Source organism: Leguminivora glycinivorella, chromosome 4 (genome assembly GCF_023078275.1).
Source record: "Leguminivora glycinivorella isolate SPB_JAAS2020 chromosome 4, LegGlyc_1.1, whole genome shotgun sequence".
In the NCBI taxonomy this organism is placed as follows: domain Eukaryota; kingdom Metazoa; phylum Arthropoda; class Insecta; order Lepidoptera; family Tortricidae; genus Leguminivora; species Leguminivora glycinivorella.
The window spans coordinates 2,980,234-2,996,341 of record NC_062974.1 but is presented as its reverse complement, the minus strand read 5'-3'; the positions used below and the strand labels follow the sequence as shown (position 1 = coordinate 2,996,341).

The 16,108-nt window shown below is 36.5% G+C and overlaps 1 protein-coding gene across 2 annotated transcripts in view; it reads left to right on the top strand.

Moving 5' to 3' along the window:
* The window catches only part of LOC125225734 (neurogenic protein big brain), a 206,366-nt gene that overhangs the window by 169,515 nt on the left and 20,743 nt on the right, over positions 1-16,108 (top strand). The window lies entirely within an intron of this gene.

Genomic DNA, 16,108 nt, shown 5'->3' with positions numbered 1-16,108 from the left:
ATGTAAGTAAGCCTAAAAGTTCTTTTAGCACACACAATGTTTTTCATAGCACGTGCAAGGAATAAAAATGAAAATAAATAAATTTTACCTAAACTTTTTTTTTGTACCTAACGGCAATGCACACAAACTAGAGCAGTGGCCCAAGTATCAAGCCTTGTGTAACTCTTAGTCTTCGTCACTCGTAATCTATAAATCAGCGAGTTTTTCACAGAAGGCCGACGATTAGGAACCTCAGCCTAACCAGCACCGCAATCGCTTACGCTCCGAGCGTATCATAGCTTGCTGTCCTTATCGCTCTTCTATTATTTACATGCATACTTATAACATACATACAATCACGCCTGTATCCCATAAAGGGGTAGGCAGAGCACATGAACTACTAAGTACTAAGTTTTAGTGCCACTCTTGGCAAAAAGGGGTTGAAAGAAATCCAAATTGTGTCTATCATTTATTAAACTAGTAGGTATTAACGTGTTGGGTTATACTTCGTAGACAAAGGCAGTAATATTATAAGTCGACGCGACAATCGCGTCAGGTATCAAGTTTGTATAGAGGTCCTCCGGGCTGCCTTGCAAACGTCTCTTTAGTGCGTTTTCACATTATCCGATCCGATATCGGATGTAGGACCGATATCCCATACATTTAAGCCGCCATCTTTGATTTTTGCTATTGAAATCCTTCCGACATCCGATATCGGATCGGATAATGTGAAAACGCACTTAAGCATCGTTCGACGTCGCTCTTCTGTATTGGCGGGACAGAGACAGACTGCGTTTCGATCGCCACATGCCGTCAACGATTGTCACCTCGGCTAGGCCGGCTGCGCTGGCATCGATTAGGGACTGATGGGATCAACCCTTCCGCAAAGATTTGCTGTGTAACGAATGGCTGCATTAGCGGCGACATATCTTGCCCTTAATCCGTCATCATTTGACACACATTTTTGGACGAAATTAATTATTATATTTTGTTCTCTTTATTTGCACAGTGTATACGTTACATGGGTAAAGGTTTAAACTTTGGTTTGACGAAGGTGCCGTAACGTGCACAAAAATACTGAAATACCGTGTGTTTCATTTTAAAATGTTGATTATTTGTTTGTAGGTACCTGCCTATACTATTTTGTAGCACTTGAATAAAATTAAATGAAAGACAAGAACAGGAACTGTACAATTTTACATGTACAAATAGTAAACTAAATGATACCGAGGGAGCTGATGGGAGCATTTTCTCTCTGTACCAAAATGCTGACACGTTGTACGACGGAGCCAGCTCTTTTATCACCAGTTACGAGAGCTAGACCCTTCGCGATTCGTCCTAATTGTTAAATAAGCTCATGTCAAGGTAAAGTGTAAAAATAGTCATAGTTTATTTCTTAATTCTTAACGATAGAATTATTAAGACCAATGGCCATCGGTTTTTCAATCTTTTATCTCTATTTGTAAGAGCTATATTTTGTAAAGAATTAATAAAACATGAAGATTAATTAAATTAAACATTGCATGGTCTGAAAAACACTTTAATAGAAATTTTATTTTAGTGAAGGGTATATGTACATACATGAAATCGACATGTTTGCATTTGCCTTTGACTCTTCTAAAAATACAAGAGACATTTTAATTTTAAAGTAATTAAAACAAAAGTTATTACCAAAAAATCAGTTTTTGATCCTAAAATTGTTCAACTATGATGCCAAATATCAGAGAAACAATGAGCTGTGAAGGAAATATGAGATACTATTTTAAAGACGATGCTGTTCATATTATAGGCTTTAGAAACTATCATAATATCAATGGATTCAAGTCGAAGGTCATTGGTGCAGGGAACGCCCTTAATCTAAAAGTCTAAAAGCAACTGGGTAAAACCGTTTGATTGCCGGGGGCTTGGTTTTACAGCGATATCTTTAAACATTGGATTTTTTCTGTAAAATTTAAAATGGTAATCAAAACATGTTTTCATCTTTGTTTTACAAGTAGTGTTTACAATTAAATAAGATATAGTATCATATCTAGGTACCCAATTTTTGTCCTCAATACACATAGGTCTGTCTATTTTCAGCACTTAAGTAGGTAATCTAACTTTTTCAATAAAATATACTTTTAATACCAGTTGCAACTCACTACTAGCTGTTTATAAATAAAGGTGCTATATCTTAAATGGTTAAATTTTTTGCCAGCGTGAAACGTGTCAAGCCGTATCATAACACAATCTAAATTGTACCAAATTGTCGATTTCTGAATAGGCCTCTCCCGATTTTACTCTGAGCCCCCGCTGTGAAATTCTAAATGAAATCCATAAGTTACCATCAAAAGTAAATCTGTGACAGTAGATGGCAAATTCATTGGCGCGGCGAGTCAGCCCGCATGGGAAGAACGACTTTAATTGAAATATCCTGAACGCTCTGAATTAATATTATCTAATTTGTTCCTTGATTGGGTAATTTATAATAAATTGGTTGTCTTCTCATGGCGATGGTAAAGCATTTGTTCCGGATATACATATGTAAGTAGAGAATGCCTACCGCAAAGTTGAAATATAACTCGCATGACATATTTATATTTACCTATATCTATAAATATATGTCCATGTTCTTACAATTTAGTAGTTCTAGATTATAATCTTAATTAGTAGCTTTGGTTATTCTTAATAAGTGTCATCATCCTTCTTGCGTTATCCCGGCATTTGCCACGACTCATGGGAGCCTGGGGTCCGCTTTGACAACTAATCCCAAGATTTGGCGTAGGCACTAGTTTTACGAAAGCGACTGCCATCTGACCTTCCAATCCGAAGGGTAACTAGGCCTTATTGGAATTAGTTCGGTTTCCTCGCGATGTTTTCCTTCCCCGAAAAGTGACTGGCAAATATCTAATGACATTTCGCACATATGTTCCGAAAAACTCATTGGTACGAGCCGGGGTTCGAACCTGCGACCTCCGGATCGAAAGTCGCACGTTTTTACCCCTAGGTCGTCCGCAATACCTATGACAATTTTAAAAACAGAAACTTAGGAAAAAGCATTTAACTACAATAGTAAGATGTAAATAAATGTAAGATTTATTTATTTATTTATTTATTTATTTATTCTTTATTGTAAAAAAATAAGTACAAATGGTGACATAATGCCTTAAGGCATTCTCTACCATCAACCACTGGGTTAAATTTGGTACTTCGTGACGAAAACAATAATCAGAATTAAATAGGTACCGTAAATAAAATAAGATATATTATCTATTTTTTCCTCACACGTAATCTTAGCTACTTTCCAAAACGCACTTCGCAATGCTATTCTCATTTCTCAGTATTTGAGCACCTTGTCCGCCTTACGTCTGCGCGGCAAATATTAGCCAGCGTTATCAGGGTCAAACAAACGGCTGATAACTCGACAGTCCGTCACTTCATCTCCGCCTGATGCTGTTCCAAAGGCTTGCGTATACGTTGAGTCTAACCGCCGTATTCATAAACCTTTACTAATGTTGTCAAAACGCATATACCTACCTAATCGTTTAGCCCTTTCCTTCATAGCAGTACGTCGGAAAGGGACAAACGATTATTAGTAGCCACAGATCGTGTTCTGTGTTAGTAGCTTATTAACTTTAGTAAACATTTCTGAATAAGGCGGTAAGACTTTATGCAATCCCGAGTCTAGATATTTTTTTAGGGTTCCGTACCTCAAAGAGGAAAAACGGAACCCTTATAGGATCACTCGTGTGTCTGTCTGTCCCTCTGTTACAGCCGATTTCTCCGAAACTACTGGACCGATTTACTTGAAATTTGGTACATATATTTTTTTTTTAATTTTTAATTTTGGTACTTTAGAAGTAATTTAAGAAAATAGACAAAAAATGACCATTCCCCCCCCCCTTATCTCCGAAACTACTAAGCGTAAAATTTTCAAAAAAATACACGAGATAGCCCTCTACCTGTAGATTACAGGAAAACCTATTAGAAATCTACAGTCAAGCGTAAGTCGGACTTACGAGAAAAAACTCAAATTAAGATTTTCACTCACTGACGCTGCAAGCAGTTACTAAACGTCTTAAAATTTTGTAAGCGTGATGGACAGGTAGAAAGAAATTCATTTCTGTCTTTTTCTTTTTAGAAATTGTTCAATTTTTTTTTCATTTCAAAATGACTTAAGTTCCTACTAAAAAGGAGGCGCTTAAGACCGTTTGTAAGTGGACTGAGCAAAATTTTGTTCAAATCGGTCCAAAAAAGGTCTCTGTTGACGAAAACATAGAATTTGTGCCAACGACAGCCCAAATCTGAAGTCCATTTTGCTCTATCTCTTATCGTTTCCGAGATATATACGTAAAGTCTTGAAAGTGCGAAAAGTTAACTTTGCCATCACAGTCGTTCAGGCGCTCATGAGTTCTTTGTATGGAAAAGTCGAAAACCGACTCGCACTTGACCAATGTTCATAGAACGTGTTGTGGTTTTTTACGCGGGTCCGCGACTGACGACGTTCGAATGTTTTGTTTGGAAATGTTTGAGGGTGGTTTCTTTGAAACGTCGCCGGCGGCGGGTGGTTCGACGGGCGAAGGTCACACGCCGCACGCGACGGTCTGTATTCGTTTTGTACAATAGCAACGGACGGCGGGTGGCGTCTTGATATGGAAAATGACTGACTTCACTAAAGATAATAATGAACTCATTCAGGTAATACTAGAGAGGACACTGCGAGCAAAACGTTTGCGGTACAAACATAAGTCCATTGGACTTATGTTTCTGCCTGCACACAAATAAAATGTAAAAATGCCTGCCTGCGCAACAAGATGCTGTTTAAGCCATACGAGAAAATCGAATAAAACTGACGTGTCACATTTCATCGGTTAGTATACACGCTATGTTAATCGATCTTTATTTAAGTAATTATTTCAATGAAGGGACGCGCTCCTCAAACGCGAAGCTATCGCTGCCATTTTGTTGAACGAAATCATAGATTAATCGCATCATAATCGCACAGACTTGACATGTAGGTAATGAAGTATAGTAATTGTGATTATATTCTGTTTGTAATATATAAAAAAAAAATGTTAAATTTATTTCACGTTATACTTATGAATACTACACAGTTCTAACACGAGTTGTAATCGATATTTTCATACAATAATAACCTATGATTTTCTTCAAAGGCAATTAAAGTAGGTATATGAAAAAAATCAATAATGTATTTTTGTTTCACTTAGTAGAACTTAAACATAGCACAATGTATGATAGTGCTAAAATTAAACTACTTACCCCCTTATTCATAAACGTTCACTAAAGTTATCAAGCCGATAAAGTTCGTTTGTCCCTTTTCGGCGTATTGGTGTGATAGAAAGTGCGTTTATGAATAAGGGGTTAATATTTTACAAAAAGTATAAAAAAGGTCTACACTAAGAGTGTCGCGTCTAGGTGGTCATTGGTCAAGTCTTACTCTATGACACGGTACCTCCCCACGCATGCGCCGCGCGCTGCCGGCCGGAGCACAGACTTTGTTTGGGGTGTAATTTCTAGTATGTTTGTACATTAGTAATTCAATGGATGAATTGTACTTCTGTGAACTGTTTTCGATATACTTAATCGAATATATGATGTAAATTTTACTTTACTACAATGCAAGTGTTTGAGTACCAAGTTAAAAATTTCACTTTCTTTTTGCCGGTTTCATACAAAAATATCGTTTGACTGTCTCTTTTTTTGGGTAATATCAATATTTATATGGAAACGGATTAAGTCGCGTATAATCTTCTTCCTCTAAGAATTACAATGTAAGTATTTTTGCATTCATTTTGATCAGAGCACAACACAATAGTTCAAAAATCAGTCTACCAGAGCTTCTGAGTTCCGTCGCCGACGACGGGTGACCAAGGGTCAGAAAACCCACGCACCCGCGACCGACAGCGTGTGGCACAGCGGCACATGCGGCTCACATCCAAACGCTGACGGGCGCGTGTGACGCCAGAGAAACCAGGGCCTTAGGGCTAGGTGATTATCGCCGCGCCGCAGAGGACGCGCTGAGGGGGGGGCGGTGCCTACAGCAGTTGTAGTTGTATGCATACCTAGCTCACGCACACAGACGCGTCCGCTGGCGCTGCCAGGGGCGGCTCAATCCGCTATCCTATCGCCGCGCTACAAGTATATCCTGGCGGCCGCGAGTTCGCGGCCTACTCAGGGGTGGCGCACATTCTCACGGAATGCACGTTCGCACTTTCTATTGTTACTTTACGTCGCGAGGTTTTTTAAGCGATGTCCGCGGGTGGAATGGCTAATAATACTTAATTAAATAGACATATTGAATAAAATAAATACCAAAAGATATTCTTATACAGATCTACTACTGATTAAGTCCAATAAGGCTTGTGATGTTGGAACCTTGAACAAAACTATAAAAATACAGCGTATATACCTAGAAAGTACTCAAGACTTGAATATAATAATATAACATTTAATGTGAGTATTAATTCGTTTGGATCCATTGGTAACCCTATCACCGGACGCCGCGCACGTGCGGCTCGTTTCTTTGTAAGAATGTTGTAGGTATTTAAAAAGGCGGCATTTCGGAAACATCAAAGCAGTGGGCCTTCTTTACTTGTGCTATTATATATTCTGTGGCGCCGCGCCGGTGTCCACGTGCGCTCTCTGCAGTGTGCGCTGCCGCTGCCACGAAACGTTTACCTACTCCGTGTAAAACTGATAAAAGAAAGTATTGACATGAATTCACACGTTTCGGAAATGACTGTAGGTATTTTAAATATTTTAGCACAATATGTTTTTTGCCTCTTATTGCCTATTATACAATATAAACATACCTACTATGGCAACTCTATCACAGCGCAGAATATGCGAAAGCCACATGGTGGTCTGCGACCACAGAACACCCCACTAGAAGCCAAATGCAAGCGATATTGTTCGAGACGCAAATCACCAATCCTTGCGGGGTGAGGCGGGCGCGCACGGTGCTGCCATTGGTCGTTTCAAATAATGGCGCGCCTTTACGATTAGCCGTAGGGATGGGAATGGGACATGTCTATTATAGACAATGGTACCGGTACCAGTACTGTGGTGAATTTGTTTTGCAACAAATTATAATATTATAATTAAATTATAATAAGGTCTAGTTACCCTTCGGGTTGGAAGGTCAGATGGCAGTCGTTTTCATAAAACTAGTGCCTACGCCAAATCTTGGTAGTAGTTTCCAAAGCGGACCCCAGGCTCCCATGAGCCGTGGCAAATGCCGATGCCGGGATAACGCAAGGAGGATGATGATTGTGATAGCATCTCAATAAAAATCATTCTAGTAACTAATAACTAAACTGTGCATTTTTACTTACGTTTACTAAGTTAAATTACCAACTAAATATTCTAAACTAATCAATGAACAAAATACTACTACAGACTCTACAGATTCTAGATAATTATTCACTATTACAAATCTGTTTTCTTTTATATTTCATAAAATGGTAGCACATGGTACGAACGGCAGTACGAAGTTCCCGCAACAGACATAAACTCACATGGCCCCATGCCTAGTCGTTTACGTGAAAGGGATAGCAAATCACATTGTTAACTCGGCAAAAAGGGATGGACGCGCCTCGGCGCCGCTCAGCACAACCATATTGACCAGTATAAATGAACTCCGCGGATAATAAACAATATTCAACAAAATAAATAATTTGAATTAACTGTGGAATGTTATTCCACCTTTTTTATATGTAGAAGTGTTAGAAGACTTGCCACACCACTTTATGCTGTAAGAGAACATTGTTTGCAACCAAATTTGATTATTTAAGATTTTTATACTTGGGCGCTACTGATCGGTGTCGCACGCGTTCAAACTTTTATAAACCTGATTTGTCGTATGCTTGGTGACCGCGAGTCGCCCTGTAAGGGCCGTCTTGTTGTATTGGTCTGTGTCTGCGACAGAAACTCAATAGACATTTTTAGAGTTTTTAAAATAAGTACCTAAGTAGGTAGGTACGTGAAGTAACATGGTAAATTAAAAAAATATCATTAGATACTTATTGCGAAGGTGTAAACAATTTCCTTCGTTTTGCCACATATCAATAATTACCTATCTATATTAAATTCATTAATTCGTATACATTACATTTTTACAGTAGGTACGGTAATACTCACCCCGTTATTCATAAACGTACACTAAGTTATCAAGCCGATAGAAAGGGACAAACGAACTTTATCGGCTGGATAACTTTAGTGTACGTTTATGAATAAAGGTGTTAAAATTTATAGCTACGAAATTTTACATAAAACACCTACTTTAAAATAAAATAAAAAATGTTGAATTTGGTTAACATTATAAAAGACCTCACGCAAGCTGTGCTAATTAGTTTTAATTTGTAAGATAAAAAGTAATGTAAAAGTACTAATAGTTTTGTAGGTACTTCGCACTTGGCCGGTTTTTTGGAAAACACAAGAATGGGCGAATCCAAGTACTAATTTGTAAGATAAAACTTAAGGTACTTTAGTGCGCTTACTCTGTTTTGCACAGCAGTTACAACGACTTTCGAAGACTATCGTTTTTTACTGGACCACATATTTCAGAGGACTTGAGTCAGCCACGTTCGTAGCATTGGGAACAGTGGCTTAGGAAATTAAACGTAGGCTAGCTACTGTAATCATTTTCCACTTTTCTCCACACAGAAACAAAACAGAGACACGTGACTACATAGTTCAGCCACAATTATTATAACTTATAATACCAGATAAGTGGAACATCTATCGCAATAGTAGGGTTTGTTTACATAGGTGATATCAACGATTCATTGATTACTTTAGATGTGTAAATAATAGTGTTTGAGATAACATTGCGCTTCAAATTTGACAGCTCATGTAGATACTTAGATAGCATTAGCAAATATCGGTAGGTGCGAAAGTTGACTTTTTAAAATTACCTTGCCTATGTTTATACTTATGCCCATAAGTGTACAAAAATCATCATTGACAGCTAAAGAAACAACAAAAGAATGAGTTTTTTGTTCATAATATTATGTACATCTATTAAACAATAACTTCATAGTATTCACTCTACAGTAAATAAGGAAATTACACTCTGAGAATACGTCTGCGGTTGCCTCAAATTGCCACATTTTGACTCATTTCATACAGTTTGTATGAAACAATTACGGTAATAAGACCGCAAACACGTTTTATGATGGCCGTAAAAATACAATATTTAAATGGTTATAACACAACCATTATGTAATAACACGTTACGAGTTTGTAGTAATTTTCTAATGGCCTAACACTTTTCTCGTCGTCTGCGAGGAACGATAAAATCGGCCATTACATCGTCTCGCTCCGTATCGAAAACACCTTCACATAGTTACAACAGGCAAGTAAGTAAATTGAAATATCCTCACCCCGCGGTAGGCAAGCACAATATCGAGACTGGAAATTTCAAATATCGTAAGGGAAATTCTGTCATAAGTACACTAACGGCCTGTTTCAGAATCTCCAATAAAAGTTATCTGTCGGATAAAAATAACACGGTCTCTTTCTTCTTGCAGGTGAAAGAACGAGAAAGTGTTATAACTTTAACTGGAGATTGTGAATCAGGCCGTAAATAAATAGAATTCAGTATTTTTTTCTGTCTGCCTGGTGCATTGAAATCTCGAAGGCCTTATGAAAATTCTGAAATGGAAACTTTAAAAAATTGAACAAAATGCGACTTGGACAAATCGCAACTTTAAAAAAGTTTTCAAAAAATACAGAACCTACACTCTTCTAAAAGTGATAAGTAAGTAAGTTGGAACACGACTGGCAAGTCCTTTGTATGTTTTGTATGTGTCTAAAAAAAGTACAAAAATATTTAGCACCACAATATTTCGTCCCGACATTAGCCTACTTTCCTTACATCAGTGTGGCTTTGTAAGATTGCTGTTTGTATTTTACGGACCTTGTGTGTTCTGTAATGCCCTGAAAATGTATTTGTTTACTTCACATGTTATTAGGTATAACCCGAGCAAACTTGTGTATAAACGTTCTATAGTATATAATCGTTCGTTCTAGAACGTTCAGTATGAAGTTGGGTTTATGTTCATGAAAAGTTGCGCGAATTTAGTAAACTCTAGGTAATAATTAGGTTACATGTAGTAAGCTATAATGTTAATTTGGTTTTCTCTAATTATGATAAAATGTCGTGCTACGACTGCTCCGAGAAATATTTAAATGATATTTGTCGCTAATTCTAGTAGTAAATAATAATGAATCCAACCTCACAATGTACTTTACTTTTACAAAGAACTACTCATAATATTAATGGAACCTTAACATGCAAAAATTATTTATCTATTATTATGTCAGCTGCAACCGCAACAAGATACAATGTAAAAAGTAATATAATGCACATAATTAAGCAAGATTGTATTATCATCATACGTCTCTTTGTATTGTTGAAATAATAGGTAAGTCCTTACAAAATACCTCAAAACTGTCCTTTCTTAAACTTTTTTTTTACCCTGCGATGGTTTTTACCGTGGATTTACTTGAGCCCCTCATGCCGTTTCGACTTTTTAATCGATTAATCGATTGTGTCTCGTAAAATGTATGGTATTTTTTAGTTCTAGTAACAGTTTAGGGACGCCTTTCACTTTCTTCATACTATTATTTAGCGCCATTTGCACGAGTGTAAAGTACCTATACTAATACGTCTTATCCTCTTGGTAGAGGCTCTTATTAACCTGAAAAGTGAAACCGAAACTCCACACGCACCGTACGCCCAAACATTCAATTTTCGACTCCACCGCTAATCGCCTTGAGACCCTTGCGAGGCGAACCTCCCAAACCTCAAGTCATCATTAAATTACTTCAAATATATAACCTACAAGACTCCAAACTACCATGCAAAATTAAACCTTGTGACAAAAGCTTAGATTTTATAAGAGTATGTAGCTGTATGGCTTTTTAGACGTTCTGAAATGACAATGGTATTTAAGCTATACAGTTCCATTGTTTGTAACGACTTTGAAACTTCCGTTTGGCAGATAATTTAAAGAAGTTGTGTGATGGTTAATGCGATTTTGGGATAAAGCATTGATTTATTGAGTTCTCACACTTTGTGTTCCGCCAAAATTGACTTGGCAAAGTTTGGGGGTTGGCAGACTTGCGGGATGCCAAAGATTGGATGGAAAAGTTGAAGGTTCATAATCATAAATACGTTCTACCACAAGTTATGGGTATTGGAATAAATATCTTCGCTTAGTACCTTGTAGGTACATACTATGTTTTGTAGAACCACTGAATCTCTTTTAGACTGACGAACTTAACTGATCATTTGCCGATCTTACGTTTTTCTGCAGTTAGGTTTAAAAAAGTTGCCAGTTAGCAGTACCTGCCTATTGAATTATCATTTAGCGATTACTGTCAAGGATTTTTTCGTATACGTTGCTCAATGCTCGTTCGTTCGTTTTGAAGTCGTTCTGAAATTAAGTGAATGCGGTCAACTTCTACTCCGATATGCTTTTCATCTATTTGATTTAATTTGATGTCGAACATTATTAAGTTTTTTCCATGCTTATTATGCGAACAACATCTGAACCGATATTGTAGCATCTTGATAATGCTTGGCAGTTAACATAACATGAAAAAAAAACTAAAATAAAAATATGACAACAGTAGGTATACAGACGTAAACTACGAACAGACGATAAACGAGGACCACGATTACTGTCAGACACATCGAATGTTTCAAAAGGCGATAATTCATATGATCCTCAGAACATTATAACAAGTGGCAACCCACAGAATAACACGCGAAACACCATATGGCGATAAAATATCGCGACAATTCGCGTAATGCTCACGACATCGCGATCCCCTCACCAGCACCTAGCCAACATCACTATAGCTTAGGCTCGTAAGATCGTAACTAGCTCTCCCTAACCCTCTTCTATGGTGGCGCAACAGAGCCAGACTACGTTTTGATCGCCACGGAGCGTCAACATTTGTCACTGTGGCTAGGCCGACAGACACCACTCGAATGCATTCACGCCTAAACAAACAAATAACTAGTCAAAACTTTTATTAAAAATATACTTTACACAGTTCGCAGAAGACTTAAAATGCAGTGTTTAGGCGTTTATTTTGATTAGTATTCGCAGTTTCTCACTGACATTTGTGTCAAAAGGGTTAACTATTAAAACAACGTTGTTTTTTTACGGTTCAAAGGGCAAAGGGCACGCCCGCTGTGCCGGCGTTGTCTTTTTTGCCCTTTTTGTGGCCAAAAAAGGATTATTGTCAGGAATATTTGACGTCTTTATTTCGTCGGCCATTGTTGCTTTTGTCCAAATGGTCGGAATATTATTTTTATGTGGATATATTATTTTATTCAACGACTCGCTTACTTTTACGTGACATGAAACATTTTTATCTACTTCGTTATTCTTTTTATAATCTTTTGTTGAGAAAATGAGAATTCACAAGATTCCTGCTATGAGGTATTATACCTTACTATATTACCTAAACTAGTAAGCTCTAGTTCAGGATAAGTATTATAAACAATACGCCTTAAAGTGGAACAAAATACTACAAACTACAAATTTCAACCATGAAATGGATCGTCATTACTAGCTATTCAATTGTAAATAAAAAACGTGTAATAAAAAATAAATTACAACGCCCGCACTTGTTTCTCCATACATTAGCAGCTTCACCAAGCTTTTAAACCTCACCCTTATCTTCATACAGATAAAGTTTAATTTACCCAATCGTAATCACTTTTAAATGGCCAGATTACAAGTGCCACTTCGAGACAATTGAATTTTAGGGTTTTCAAACAGTTCGGTGATACCCTCTTCAATATAATTTTAACAAATGTCGCGGTGGATTACGAAAAAGAGATATGGGTGTTTTATCTATTTTCTAACCTATAAAGTTCAAAATGGGACTTTATCTCTATAGAAATATGATCATCGATGAGCGCAGAAAGTGGATAATATTTAATGGGGCGAGGAGGTGCGGGAACAACGGACCACTTTAAAAATGCAGCGGTAAATTAAATGTAATTGTTCTCTCGTTAGAGGGGACGGATGTGGTTTTTTATGGCTGATGCTATTAGAAAGCTGCATATGGTTGGAATTGCTTTTGATATTATTTCTTCCTGCTTTGATTGGTGTGTGTGATATAAAAGTGATTTTAGTTTTTAACAAACATGCTGGTTTTATGTTGGAATCATACCTATAATTCATATTTGAATGACATGTCGAAAATATGATTTTATGAAAATAAACATCACTAGATACTAGTACATTGTGCAACATGGGGAGGAAGTTGAACATTACTAACGAGTGTAAGTTAAATCGCGACGGCTTGCCGGAGCGATTTAAAGACTCGAGTTAGTAGTATTCATACTCCCCGATTTACACATAATGTTTTTCATTACACTCGCAATGTAAAAAGTATGTAAATAGATGTAAAAAAGTTAAGTACGGTACAAGAAATTTCATTATTCCCTTGGGAGAACGATTTTTCTATAACTCACGCTCCGCCTGCGTGCAATAGCTCATTTAAAGTGCGGGTGTGATGAAAAAATGTTTGAAAGTTACCTTATGTAATAATAGTACATTACGATACAAGTGCGAATAAGAGGAAGTTGGAGACAAGTGGCGATAAATTAAAAATCGACACGAGTTACGAATTTCCTTTTCGCACGTGTATCGTACGACGTTTTTCAGTACAGATGACCCTCCGAAGTTTTGTCCTGACATATAATGAACCACTTCTCGCACTAGTGCGTAAAAAAAACACCATCTGTACTGAAAAATAAATATTCTGTATAAATTGGAACTTACACCATATTGCGTGTTGCATTTTATAATATACATTCGATATACTTTTAGTGCAGACTATTTTAAATATCCAAAGTACCTATTTAAAATTTAATACTAATATTTCAATAATTTCACTTACGTTACGTAGCATAAAATAAAATTTTAAATATGAACATAGGAACTTAGGTCAGTCTATTTATTCATAAAGCGCAGTTTAGCAAGGAGTGTAACACATATAAATATTGGATGCAATAAATATAGCAAGTGCCTAAACAAATCATAAAAAATAGCCAAAAGAGCATTATTGGACAGATTAATAAAACAATCGCCAATCGCCCAAAAAACGCCTAATGCGGTCATTGTCATGTCCATGACAAAGCAGACTACAAATATGACAATAGCAAAAAACGACCGGTCACCATGACAGAAGGTGAGAATATGCACCAATTTGCTAGCCATTGAGTGACACGCTTCACGACTTAGCTACACAACGTCATATGTCACCATAAACTACATGAATATGTCACGTTATGGTGTTGGAGGTGTTATAGGTCCCCAGCTTCAGTGTCCCATTTGTGCCCACTTGACCCCCGCGCATAAATTATGCATAATCTGAACGGCGACTGAATATCGAGTATAGGGGGAGCTTTTTCGTGTGTACTTAGAATAGCGTATTATGGGGGATATAAATTGCATTATCTATTCGTGAATGAAATGAAACGATAAATCTTGTGAATTGTGGATGAAGTTGGCTGGGAAGTTAATTTATTTTCTTCTACTTACTTATAGCCTTTTGCAACTTCTGTTTCATAAAAAATACGAGATAATATTGAGACGTTTGATAAGAATGATAAGATTGAAGTATAATTTTAAGTATGATATTTATTTGCAGATTTTTTTAAATCAGTGTACTCGCCTATTTAATTTATCCAAAAAACACTAAAGTAAATACGTTTTCAAATGTACATATCCCCAGAAATCACTATAAATAGGACATCAAATGTAGTCAATTTAGGTTTATTGATTAGTTACTTTGATATTATCAGACAATAATATTACAAGAGCGGCTCTTGTAAACATATCTGTAAGTATGCATATAAGTATTTAAAACTGTAAGTACGTAAATCTGTAATTCTAATCACTCTAATCAGTATCTATCGCAACTCTTCTAATCCTAAAACGAGATCCAAAGAACCGTTACATTACACATGAATACAACGGAACAAAACAGCAGCAGATTTATTCTAAAAAACTCACTTATCTCCGCTTAGATCTTATTTACACCAAAATTAGGAATAATCCCTAAAAAGCTTGCATAAATAAAACATCTACACACGTGCGTAAAACTACAAAAAATCGAATAATTCCTAATGACATCTATATAAAGTTTGTTATCGTATACATATCTAACTTTCGATCTCTATTACCGTGATTCTGCAGAGCGTTAGATTCTAACGTGCAAGCGTTTACAAAAAGATTACAGCAAACTTATCTATACCATCGCAAAGTTGTTCCTCCCTTCACATAATCTCTATATTAGCTTAACGAATGAGACTTGTAAGTTTGTTTTTTCTAACACAGGTGCAGCATTTGCATTTTGTGTACCCGGTTATATTGAAAGAGGTAATGATGTGGCTGGCAGAGCACCAAACTTACACTTGTGCTTAATTTGCATTTTATGCACTTGATAAGGTTTTTTAAGTGGTTAAAAGATAACAGTAAATGTTATTGTTACCATTAGTGTTTTTTATGTAGTTTGTTGTTGTTGTTTATTACTTACTTAAGTTAGTATTGGTAAGTTGTAATATTAATTTTTCATATCAATTCAATTCTACTTCAACAAGACAAGTAAGGTAAAAGGTATCTAGAAGTAAGTACCAAAAGAAAACTAAAAATCTATGTCTAAAGAGGGCCCCTGAGGCATTGCCCAAGATGCTGGCAGCATTTTCTCGATGTATCGCAATTGTTGTGATTAATTTGAGTGGTAAAAATGGTAATCGCTGTTTTTACCAGCTGTACTAGCTGTAGTGCAAATAATTACTTTGTAACGAATTCTATTTTATTTTATTGTAAATAGTAAAACGGTTAATTTAACTGGAGAAATATTGAGTTTTTTTTTGTAAAATATTATTTTTAAACTAACTAGACGCTGGATATATTTTTTTATGTAAGAAGAACAAATTAAAATTTTCGAATTCCGCTCAAGGAAGCAATTAAGCTAAATACGCTCGAGGCGCCCCCTGGGGTATTTTTAGGAAAACTCAATTAAAAACTCGCCATTCAAAAACGTAGCAGTTAATTTGCCTATCGATTTGCTACTTGAAAATCGCCATTGAATG